Source organism: Rhinolophus hipposideros, assembly GCF_964194185.1.
Source record: "Rhinolophus hipposideros genome assembly, chromosome: 8".
Lineage (NCBI taxonomy): Eukaryota > Metazoa > Chordata > Mammalia > Chiroptera > Rhinolophidae > Rhinolophus > Rhinolophus hipposideros.
The window spans coordinates 16,439,240-16,453,016 of NC_138054.1; positions in this window are offsets into that span (position 1 = coordinate 16,439,240).

Genomic DNA, 13,777 nt, shown 5'->3' on the forward strand with positions numbered 1-13,777 from the left:
TCCCATGAGATGTTGACACATCTTTCATTTAAAAAACAAACAAAATGTTTTGTTTTGTTGTTCTCTGAACGCTTACTGACACTGTACAGAGCACAAGGGACTAGCAGACCCATTGCTTCTCTAAACTTGAAGATGCAGAGTAAGACCTGGGAGCTTGTTAAAATGAAGATTCTGGTTCATTGGGTCCGGGATAGATTCTGCATCTTAGCAAGCTCCCAGAAAATGCTGAGGCTGCTGGTCTAAGGACCACCCTTTGGACAGTGAGCTGTAGACTACAGTTTGGTCAGTGCTGCTCATGGAAAACATGTCAGCAAAAGGCTTATATCATGACACCTCAACCTGGAGGTGCCACTGAGTCAGAATAACAGATTTCCCTTGTCTCAAAGGGGCGTTTTGCTTCTTCAAGTTCCTCTATTGCTCCTCATTTCTCCCCTTGGATAATTCTCCACTACACCCCAGTCAATATTTAGAATAGACACCTGGATATAGGTACCCTGGAGGTCAGCTGGAGCTGTGGCTGGCATTTTCAGGGTGAGCCTCAAATAGGGTTAGTGGGTTAATGACCTCCCTTACAGAAATTGGCTCCTGAACAGAGCATAGTCCAGCTTGGATGGCTATCCAAGGCCACAGCCCTAAGAATATGTAGCCCTGCCTCATTTTCCTGAGGGTAGCCAGAGTCTTCTTGAGAGCCAGCAAATGGCTATATCCTTTTAGACCCAGGCCAATCCAGTTAGCTGAAATTGGCCAAAGCAGACATCACTTCAGAACCAACCACCAGCACAATATAATTTTAGGGAGAATCACTTGAATCTATCTTCTCCCATCCCTCCATTACTTTTCTTACCTATTTGCTGATGTCTCCTGCAGGCCATAAAAGAACCAGATGAAGTACAATCTCTGGTCCAGCAAACAGCCATTCTAGAAATGGGATTTTTAAGTGTGTCTTCTGTCTACACTGACACGTATATTCTCACAAACTCTGCTTTCGGGGAGGCCTGATTTGGATCTGACTTCTCATCTGTAAACCTGTGCAATGAGTTCTGAGTAAGCTGGGAGTGAAAGAGAACAAGTTAGCTCTGAACAGCATTGTAACCATGGTCAAGTCTTTTATTATAACTTCTTAGAAACTTACTTTCTCATCTATCATAAAAGAATAGTGGCCCCGACTTTGCAGGGTGGGAATATTGATAACTAAAAGACCTAGCACTGAGTGGGCCTGTTATCTAGCTGCTGTGGTCATGCTTTTTACCCTGGTTACATTTTCAGTGGCTTATATTGGCCTAGACTCTAGGAAGCTGCCCCAGGGCCCTCTTGACTACATGTGAGTTTCTGCTGGCCTGGCGGATATCAGCTGAAGGACAATCTGAGTGTGACTTCCATCACCCACACTGATCACCAGGGTCAGTGGGGCCTCTCCAGTTGGCTTCCCTTTCGTGCCTCCATGAGACCATTCCTACCTGTGAAGAGACAGCAGCAACGGAAACTGAAGGCCTTGCTCAGGTTGTCCCTACTGACCTTGCTGTTTCCTCTTCCCTGCATGCTGTCTGTCCTCTCTGATTTGATTTCCTGGCTTTGAAATCTGGGGCCACCTCTATCCACTTCCTAAAGCTGTCTTCTGACCACCTCCTTCACTCTGGCCCTAGTACCCTCAACACAGCAGACACACACACACATACACATGCCACACTGTCGCACATGTACACACTACACGCACACTCATACAACACACATGCACACACATCACACTCACACACAGACACACACACATGCACACACACCACACTCACACAAGACACACACCACACTGCAAACACACCACTCTCACACACACAACCACACACACATGCACACATACACACAGTGAATTGCCTTCCATTAGTTCAGTTGACCTCCCTTTTATTCTTATCAGTTAACCATAGAAATATGAATGTAATGTTTCAGAAAGCTCATAAATAACAGTAATATAGTTTTTTCCTGGCTCCGAATCCCAATTTCCGAATTCCACATCAGAATCTTAAAGCAAAATAATCGATCTCACCATCAAATATAAAACAAATGTGCTTACTTAAAAGGCTGGTTCCACGCTAAAAGGAGACCTGAATTCACTGAGAATAGTTACATTCTAGGCTATTTTCCCTCCACATTTTCAGGTTTGCTCTCCCTAATTCTTCACTTCTCTGGCTTCTGTTTGCTCTGCAGAGAAAACATAATTATCTGTCTACAGATAATTAGTCTCAGGTTCCTCCATCATATCCACAGAAGAATGGCAGAACACTAAGAAGAAAACACAGAGTTTGTCTCCTTAAGTCATGGCACTCGTAGTCTGAAGCCTTGAGTCTGAGATCCAGATTTGCTATATATTAGCTGGGAGACCTGAAAATGTTACTTAATCTCTCTGAGCTTCAGTTTACCCATCCAGCAAAGAGGGATGATAATACTTACTTGACACGGTTTTCATGAAGGAAAAAAAGGAAATAATATTTCTAAAAGTAGTTCTTGAATATTGCCTGACACAGATGATACATTATTTAGAGAAATCCTTTGTCATCTTTAAGCCCATATATGTATATGTAGTTTTTAAAAATTAGTTATACATTATATAAAATTAGTCATATATATAATTTCTCTAAGATTCTAAGTCTGCAGTCTCATAATTACTCGTACTTTGTAAGGCACAAAATAAATAACAGCATTTTAGTTCAACTAAAATTTTGTTTTTTATATAACTGGAATCTACATGTCCCTGAAATGAGAGATTTGGGGATACGCTGCTAGGACCATTCAACTCTTAAATATAATAAAATCCTTCTTAAAAAAAAACAAAAAAAAAAAAACAAAAACAAAAATCCCTTAAACTAAGGCAACTCGAAAAATTTGCAACTAATAGTGATGTCTGCTCCTGAAAACTTTTCCAATCAAATCAACTAACAGATATATTAAACTACATGTAATCTGAATAAATTAAAAAGTATAAAAAGATTAGCACACCTTTTGTCTTGGTTTTGGTCATCAAACTATTACTTGAACTTCATTTAATCATAAGTAATTTTTTTTCTCCTTAGTTTAAGTGTGAGCACAAACATCTGTTTTCTTTTGTTTTTGTGTTTCCTCTTGAGCATCTTGTGGACATAAAATCAAGGTAATATAAAGTTCACTGGTCTCATAGTCTGATAGACAAAGCATACATTTCTTTTCTCAGCTCTAAAAATATTGGGCCCCAATAGCCAGGAATCGATTATAAATATTTAATTGGAGTTCTAGGAGAAAACATCTCAACTTAGAATTGGTGATTTGGCTTTAAAATTAGGTAGAAGGAAAAAACTGATGCTCAGCTGCTCCACTCTTGTTGAGCCCATTTACCCACTACTTCGTTGGGGTCCCAATGGCTTTCCTAGGACAAAACACCCCTAGGTCCCAAGTCAGCTAAAAGATGAACTGTGTTTCTGTAACCTTTTTCTAGGACACACATCTCTACGGCTGGTGAGGTAGGTCTTTTAATCAGTAAACTGACATTTACATAAAGTCAGAGTTCCTTGGTTGTAATGAAAAGCTGGTCTTCACTACATTTAAGGATGATTAGTTGGCCTTATTCCATCTTTCGATGCCAAGTGCAGAGCTGTTACTCAATTAACATTTTCATTTCAATTGAATTAGTGGTCTTGTTCTTGACCTTGTATTCAGAAACCTGAATAATAGACAGTTAATTTAGCTGAGAATATAACCTTTTGCCATGTTTATAACTAATATATTAGTAAATTTTGGGGGAAAACATGAACAGCTAAAAAAATATAGGATCCATGTCCAGATACCTAGAGAAAGTTAGAATTAAAATAAAAATTGGGGAGATAGGTTGGGTCTTATTAAGTATATCTGATGTTTCCCAGTGGGGAAAAAAATAGCTGCCTGGCTGAGTTGAGAGCAAGTTTTCAGGAATACTTTAGTCCCACTAACAGTGCACTCAGTTTTCACTAGAATCTAAGCACGGATGCCTCTTATTTTCACCATTTATTTCTAGTCTAGTGATCCCCAAGATGACATGTTATACTATATAAAAGCCATCTGTTGTTTCAACATTATGCTACATTCTTTTTTTCAGTTTTATTGAGGTATAATTGACATACAATTGACATTGTGTAAATTTAAGGTATACGATGTGATGATTTGATATATGTATATATTACAAAATGATCACCACAATAAAGTTCAACATTCATCACCTCACAAAGTTACCGTGTGTGTGCGTGTGTGTGTGTATTGAGACCTTTTAAGATCTACTCTCTCAGCAAATTCCAAGTATACAATACAGTATTGTTAACTATAGTCATCATGCTGGATTTATTCATCTTATAACTGGAAGTTTGTACTATGCTATATTTTCTATGATTTTTATAGTATATGGATTTTTCAGTGTTGATGAAAGATCTTTTTGATGATTCCCTTAAAGACTTTGCAAAGTCATACAAAACATTGAAATTTTCTTAAAATAATAGAAGGCTAGAAATTAAAAGTTAAAATCTATCCATTGAATAACAATGGCGGTATTTTTTGCACTATGAAGAGAGATGTAAGGTAGATAGAAACATAGGATGTTGCTTCAGGAAGGGACTTCAGAGATCATCTCAACCCTCACATTTTACAGGTGAGATACTGAAGGCTGGATAGCATTCATGACTTGCCAGAATCACATGCAGTTTTCCTGACAATTCCATAATTTTTATGTACCATAATTATTCATAATAATTGATTATATAAACATAATTTTTTACTTAAATTTACTATAATTAATACTTATTAAATTATGTGATTTGCCTTAGATGCTTTGACAAGGATCAAAACTGAAAAAAAATGTATATTACACAAAGCCTCTTTTCTCTGTTCAGAAATCAGACTTTGTTTAATGGATCCTGAGTTGTTGGTTTCCCCCTATATTCAAAGCAATAGAAATTGTCTGACTGCTTAGAATAATAAAGCATATTATTTGTTTTAGGGAAACCATTTATTTAAGAAGATTACTAGAAACCTTTTCAAAACTGAGGTATTTTCTGTTTGAATAAACTATTTTGCTACAAAAGAAATATTTAAAATAAGAGATCATTGAATTTCCATTTATTACACTCTGTGCCATTCTCAGGATTCTGGAAAAACAAAATATATAGTTTTCTTCCCAAATACAGAGATAAAATTTCATTTCCTGTTTTTATGAAAGAAAATTTATGAAAAGAAAGTCAAAACAATCCCAATCAAAAGCCTAACAGAGTTTGTTTGATTTCCTTTTGTTTTTAAAAAAACTAACATACTGATTCTAAAATTTATTTGTACATGTTGAAGCCCACAATCTGTCAAGAAAAGCCTAAAGAAGAACAAAGTGGAATCACTTGCACTACAGACCTCAAAACAATATAAAATGACAGGAGACAGTGTGGAATTGTTACAATGATAGACAATCCAATGGAATAGAACAGAGTCCTGAAACAGGTCACATGCTTACGGTCATTTGATTTTGACAAAGCTGACACCACAGAAAACTGGAGAAAGGATGATCTTTTCAGTAAAGGCTGTTAGGTCAATTGATGTCGACATGGGGGAAAAAATGTTATCCCTATTCCCTGTCATAGACTAAAACCCATTCCAGGTAGATTATTAACTAAAGTGAAAATACAACAATAAGGTTTTTAGAAGGTGTTGCATGTAGAAATTGCTTAAATAGAATGCAAAGAGTATAACAGTAAAAAAGATCAACTTTGAAGATATTAAAAATATAAGCATACATTTATCTAAAGACAATGGAGAGAGTGAAAAAGCAAGCGAAAAAGTAGGAATAGATATGTGCTATATTTAGAACATATGCAGAATTTCTACAACTCAATAAGGAAAAGATTAAACAGCTATGCATCATATTCAACTAGACACATTTCATTTGAGGCTAAGTCCATTCCTGTTCAGAATCGTTTGATCCCACTTTGGGCAGTTTGTTCTTTGTGCTTCCTATGCCTAGGATACTACCTATTCCTGAATTTAAGCAGGAGATTCAAAATAAAGAATGTGATAGCTCAGTGATAGTAAAGACAAAGAACTAGAACATGTGTTACTTTGAATCTATTACTCTATGTACCACTTGGAGTTTTTGTGTTTAAAGTTTAAAACAATAACACAGAGTACAAATGGGTCGGCCAGATGGCTCAGTTGGTTAAAGTGCAAGCTCTGAACAACAGGGTCGCTGGTTCAATTCCCACATGGGCCAGTGAGCTGGCCCTCCACAACTAGATTGAAGACAACTGAGCTGCCGCTGAGCTGCCGGGGGGAGGGGGGGCTCAGTTGGTTAGAGCACAAGCTCTCAATAACGAGGTTGCTGGTTCAATTCCCACGTGAGATAGTGGGTTGCGCCCCCTGCAACCAAAGATTGAAAATGATGACTGGACTTGGAGCTGAGCTGTGCCCTCCACAACTAGATTGAAGGACAACGACTTGGAGCTGATGGGCCCTGGAGAAACACACTGTTCCTCAATTAAAAAAAAAAAAAAATGCATACAAACTGCAAAGAGTAATTTTATTTCGTAAGTGCAAATTTTACCTCAGATATGAACTATTTTATTGAATTTGAATACTATTTTTAAATTTTAAGTTTATTGTTTTTAATTGTTAGCTTAAAAAAAAAAAAAACTAAAGACCAAATCCGGAAAATTGTTAGTACCGATAATTATGTAATTACTTTTAAAACTAATCTGGTCACACAGGGAAAGTGTTATAGATGTTGCCCAGGTGTCCAATCTCTACAAATTCCACTGCCTTGGACTCAAAAGATGTACCAGACCTCTACTCTTCTTTATAGCAGTGATTGATAGTTTTGTTATATACACCTAGAGCAATAAGTCATGTCATACCAGTTTGTCAGCTTTCTTTGCACAAACATCAAGATTGATGTTGAGTACCTGGTTTTATTGTTGGAGTCCTGAGTTTCTGTTGCCATTCCTGGATGCCTATGCGACCAGCCCCCCAGACTCACAGGGGCTTTTCTGGGCAGAGACATACCACACCTGTTCCTATATATTTCACTGCTAGAGAGAGCATACCTGTGTGGTCCCAGAATGGAAATAATACAGAAGTCTCTTCCTGGGCTCGTTGGACTCCACTGATGCAAACTCTTTTCCTGCGGCTTTTGCTCAGTACCATTGCTATAATAAACCTTAGCTATGAGTATAAAATGCTGATAAACCTGAATGTTTAAAATGTTTTAATTAATTAAAACCAGAGGCATGAATGCAAAGCACAATGAATTGAAACGGCCATCAGATACATGTGTTATCTATTTTCCAGTGTAGAATGGATGAATCTGTATTGAGATGCATTTCCTGTAAACTATAAAACCTACTCTAGCAGAGATGAGTTCCGCATGGAGAAATACTGAACACGATGTGGATTACCTGACTGCATGTGCGGATGGTGGAGAATGGTTTAGATAAGAAAAAATGGAAATGACAGTGTCTGCTGATGAAGGCTAATGTCACTAGTAGAGAGAAAAAGGAAGGTTGCTATATTTTTGAATCTTTGCAACTATTTCCTGGATGCTGTTCACATTGTTCACACTTTTGATAAGGAGGATGCGGCTGGAGTGGAAATGGAGTGGGTGACTGTTTGATTGGTGTAACCTTTGGGAGTGAAGAGGTGAGAGAGAGGAAGGAGAACAAATGTTATAAAAGTTCATAGCTCTTTGCAAAATTCTTATGGAATCTCATAATCAATGATCGTGATTCTAAAAATTTAAAAACCTCTCTCTAATTTCCTCTGTCCTCTGTGTTTCAAGAAGCTGTGGTGGACATTTTTTCCTGAGGTTGACATTTTCATCAGAAGAGGAAGCCTGGAGACTTCGATAATAGCTGATCACAGGAATCCTGGATAGCCAGCCTGGGCTTTGTCCCTTTGGTTGTCCTCTAATTAGGCGATCACAGCCATGTCTCTTGACACCTCTGCAAGGGGCTGGAAATACTTGGCAACAAATCTGTCAGTCACACAGAGAGCACAAATGGGCTGGGTCAAAGAGATAGCCAGAAGCCTTGTCGTTACTTCCTATTATTTATTTGGAAATTGATCCACAGGCTTGAAAAGGAAGGTATAAGATATACCTTGTAAATATATAATTGTAAATATATACTATTCATGAAGCTTTGCTATATTTTATTCTAGATTAAAAGATCTTGACAGTAATACAATGAATTTTCAATGAAACCCAGAAATACTAAGGAAAGCTATGTATAATAAATTTGTATAAGACAATATTATTTTGATGTACTAGAATAACTTGTTATTTAAGACAATTCGATGATGAATATTTTTGTAAAACAAGAAAACATCCTGTGAATTTCTCTGCATTTTAAATTGTTTTATAATTTTTCTGAAAGTTATGTATACTAAGCAAATTGTTAGATAAAACATGTTGAATTTTTTATTGTGGTTGTTGCCCCTTTGTTTATCTTCTCTGGGATATTTAAGCCATGCTGATAAACCTGAATGACTGCAACTCAGAGAATTGGTCTTTTTGTACTTAGCTATGACAGTATGAGGCTCAATTATACCACAGCAGTTCCCTATGCAGATAAGGCACAGACGAAAAGGCATCTGAACATTCACGTCCAGAGCTGTGAGGTGCAGAAGGCAGTTAGGCGCCCCTGCCAGGCAGGCAGGCATGAACCATTGACTCCTATCTTCCTTCTGTGTCCTGATCAACACATAACTTAAGGTGATTTACTTCAGCGCTCCAGGGTAGGGCATCCCAGATCGTTTCTTCTCTGGGAGCTCTACTGGGGAGTGCAGACTCTTTGACAGCCAACACACTTTTGGCTTTAAAGCACACATTCGATAATTAGATCAACTGCAGAAAACCAGGAACTGGGCACACAAGTGCAAACTTAAACCTTGCACAGCTTGAGCTTTTCAAAGTAAACAGGGAATACTGATGGCAAACAAGCCAGCACTGTTCTAAGGGTGTGACCCGACTTCCCTCCTTCGGTCCACAGAGCATCACGGTCAGCAGATGTTAACTGCTATCTCCCTGTTCCAAGTGAGGAAACCAAGTTTCCGAGGTTACACTACTTGGCCATCATCAGAGCTTGCAAGCGCCACAGTTGGAATTTTAACCCAGGAAATCTGGTTCCAGAGTCAATGCTCCAAAATATGATAACCTCAAGAGAGTTGCCATCAGGTTCATCTTAGCACTGAGCTGATACTTCCTGTTGAAGCCCTTGTCAGAGTTCTGGGTTCTCTTCATATAAGGACTCTAAATGCTTCGGCTCGCTGAATACACAGACACTCACACACACACACACACACACACACACGTATATGTGTTATATATGTATACTGTGTTTCCCTGAAAATAAGACCTAGCCAGACAATCAGCTCTAATGCATCTTTTGGAGCATAAATTAATATAAGACCCAGTCTTATTTTACTGTAATATAAAAGTGGCTCTTTAATATAAAATAACGTAATATAACATAATGTAATGTAATGTAATATAATATAATACCGAGTCCCATTAATTTTTTGCTCCAAAAGACGCATTAGAGCTGATTGGCTGGCTAGGTCTTATTTTCGGGGAAACATGGTATGTATATGTATTAGGTTGGTGCAAAAGTAATTGCGATTTAAAAGATTAAAAATAATTGCAAAAACCACAATTACTTTTGCACCAACCTTATATATACATGCACATATATATACATGCATATATAATAGTTATACTTGCGTCCTTCTAGAGTGCATTGCAAAGGAATGGTAATGGGTGTTGCTTACGTTTTTGCTTATTTATTACCCCTCATTTTTGACAGTATTTTTAGTCCTGTTACTGTCTTCATTTCCATCTGTCTTGAGGCAAAGAGATGAAGCGAGAAAGAGAGTTCCCGCTGATCCCTGTCATAAATGATAAGCTCCACTGGGACAGAAAGCCCTCGCTGGCTTCTCAAACCTCTGAATTAGGCGTTAAAAGGGCACTGGGTTCCAAGCACAAAGACAAATCTTCCTTGCAATCCTACTTTTAGACCAGAGTAGAGAACAGTAACGCCCAAACCTAAATTTTTTTCTTAATTTTGATCACCTCAGTGAGTATCCAGTCACAAAGAACCAAGTTTACCACTGTTACTGTATGGTAATGCAGGGTGGACATAAAATTTATGTGCAAATAAGCAGCAAATAGTCTCTGAATGCCTGTTACGTGTCGATCACTGAAAATACAAATATGGATGGGATATTAACCCTCACAGTGCAGTAAAGCAAACAGACAATAACTATATAACACCAACTAAAAGTGCAAAAGAAATTCTCAAGAATTTTCCTCAGTCTTTCACTCTTTATTTTCTTCCCTTTCCACATACTACCTAACCACCACCACCCTCTTCTGCCCCCAATCACCTTTATGCACTTGTGTCTTTTGACTCAACATTGGCTTTCCTGAGCCACCAGGTGTGATTTCTTATGAAGACCTCAATTTTTCCACAGCAGCAAAGTTCCTGACATGTCCTAGCTTTATTTCACACAACAAAACACAACCTTCTTGTGTTCTACTTCCTAAAATGATTGCTAGACTCATTCAAAGACGTTGATTTTTAATAAAAGCTAAACAATCACTTACATGTTAACAATCACCTATAATATCTTGACTCTTAGGAGCAAGATTTTGAGCAAAAATTGACAAAGACAATACATTTTGAAACACATGAACGTACTAGTAAGAAGCTGGAATTCGTAAAACTGTTTGTGCTTTTTAACGTGAGATTTCCAATCATATCATCAATTCCAATATGAAATACTCACCACTTATCTGGTCCTCCTGAAGCCTTCCCTGATCTGCGATAGCTTAAGAGGAAAATTTTATTTTCCTCTCTGAAGATTAATTATGTCAAGGAATCAGCAGCAAGTTGAAATTTGTGCGTTACATTTAGGATGATTTATTTTCAATGAAAAGTTTATCACTGCTGCAGTTAGTCCAGCAGTGACTAAGGGACTAAAGATTTAGATTGAAAGAATATTAGAAATGGGAGCTTCCCCATAAAGGGAAAGATTGGCACATTTGACTTCACAATTTAAAATTTCTGTATGACAAAATATTCCATTAACAAAATTATGTGACAAACAATGGATCCAGAGAAACACTTGTGACATAAGTAATCAAAGGGTTAGCATTAAGACTTCATGAGGAGCTCTTAGAGCGCAATAAACAAAGGACAAACAAACCTAGTTTATATGAGGGAAAAAACACAAAGACCACTCAGAGAAAAATAGAAATGATTAGGAATCGCATGAAAAGAAGCTTAACCCAAGTAATCAAAGACATGCTTGCTTTCTGCTTATCAGATTGGCAAGGTTAATAAGATTAATATTTAGTGTTACGGTTGGCAGACGGCACTGGCCGTTGTCAGTGTAAGTGGAATAGTCAACTGGCCTCACTTCACTTTAGTGCAGTTTGGCAACATTTATCAAAAGTATGTGTTGTTTTGACTCAGCATATCTTCCAAGGATCTATGTGGCATAGTATTTATAAAAGTAGACAAAGATATGTGTTCAAATATCTTAATTGTAGCATCATAGTAATGAAGTCTTGAAAAAATATCAACATTGGCTGACAGAGTTATAGATAAATGCAATAAGACAAATCCACGTCACAGGAGCAAAGCAGCTACAAAATGAGTGACAATACACTCACATGGAAGAATGTCACCTTCTTTATTTTTCACATGTCCAGGGCAATATATACACTATTTACATTTATGTAAATAACAACATACATACACTACCATCATGTATGTGGATATAAAGTTGGGTGTGTGTTCACACAAAAATGTCTGGATGATTTAAACTGTTAGCAGTGACCTCTAAGGAGGAGCTCGAGACTGGGGCAAGGGACTATTTTGCAAATTAAGTTTTTTTTTAATTTATTGGGATGACAATTCTTAGTAAAATTACATAGATTTCAGGTGTACAATTCTATATTCCATCATCTATAAATCCCATTGTGTGGTCACCACCCAGAGTCATAAATTAATTTTTAAGTTGCATTTTTTTAAATTATTTTTTCTTATTAACATCCCTAAAAAAAGAAAAGAAGAAAAATTCTATAATTTTCTTATAAAATAGTTTACCAAAGTACACAGACTCTACTACAGTGCTGTTGTGTTCTAGAAGACTTCATGTATTTCTTCAAATGCATCCATTGATAACTCACATTTACCCTAATTTCCCACTGATTATTTAAAATTCTGGAAAGCACACTGCACCAAAAGTCAAGGTATGTGACTTCTAGTTTCTGTCCTATCGTGACCTAGTTATCTGCTTGCAGACCAGCCATTTCACTTCTCTGAATTTCTAAACAAACAAAAAAAGAATTAAAGTTGGGCAAAATTTGTTATTTTCTAGCTCTGCTCCTTGCAGACCCAAGGGCTTTTCTCCATTCCCATCTACTACCACGTTTCACCCTGCTTTTTAGTCAGAACAGTTCTGTTCCTCTCAGTGTTACTTATTTATGTATTCACCTAAGATTTTGTCTGATTTCTGCATGAAGGTCATTTGAAAATATCCAGAATAGGTTATTTTGAGACTCCTTTCAGAACAAATACTTCTTGAATTATGAAACCCAGTCTCTGGTCAGGAGATGCAGACCTTTCAGTCAATTCTTAAATTACTCCAGCTAAGAAACTGCCTATTTCCCCTCATATTTCAGGCCTATTTCCCCTCATATACAGACCTGCTTATGGAAGAGTTGATTGAATTTCAACTTGAACCAGTTACACAGTGTCTCTGGCTTTGAGCCACACCCCTGATCAGTAGCTTTAAGGATTACTTGGCAATAGGATGGAGCATTATGCCTCTTTCTTAATGGCAGAAATTATAACGTGATACAATTGTCTTTCATTTTAGAAGGGATATCTTGAATGTTTCACATCACTAAACCCCCAGAATTTTCAGAGATTCACTGAGGTTTGAATTTTCTGGGGATTTATCACCCATCCTCTGGCACATACACATATATTTTACTATGTTATCCAGGGTACTTGGTACTTTTTGCTCAATGTGCATGATCTAATCAATACAGTGAAACAGTGATCTCATGTGGGATGGTGAAGTGACCAAGGTCCCTACACTCTAGGTGCCCTAGATTAAGGTGCCATCCGTGAAAGTATACTGCTGCTGGATAAAAGCAAACTGAGTGGTGTCTGCCTATTGGTTAGGAAAAAAGTATTTGCCTGATTGATGTCTGCATATCAGACTCCAGGGAGTGTGTTGATTTGCTCCATAAAAACAGATCACATTTGGTCAACCATATGGTGATGAAAGGAGAACTGACTGGGTGGTGAACACACAATGGGATTTATAGATGATGGAATACAGAATTGTACACCTGAAATCTATGTAACTTTACTAACAATTGTCACCCCAATAAACTTTAATTTAAGAAAAAAAAACAGATCACATCTGTAACAGCATCTACAATTGACGCCACTGCCCAGTTACGTTTCCAAAAAATCCAATTATTTTCTAGACATCCAGCACTTCTATGCAGGCCAAAGCGATGAGGTTAAAAAAGAACATGACTGGAATCCATTCCCACATATTGTCCAGGTCCTTGATGTGGGCACAGTCTACAATTTCTCCTTGGACGTGATACTACTTTGTTTCACAAGTTCAAGGGAGGCTTCCACGTAGTCCTTCTTCCTATAGTAACCCTCATTCCATGAGTCAGAGAGCGAATGAGCAATCCTTCAATTGCCCAACTATGAGTTCAGGAACT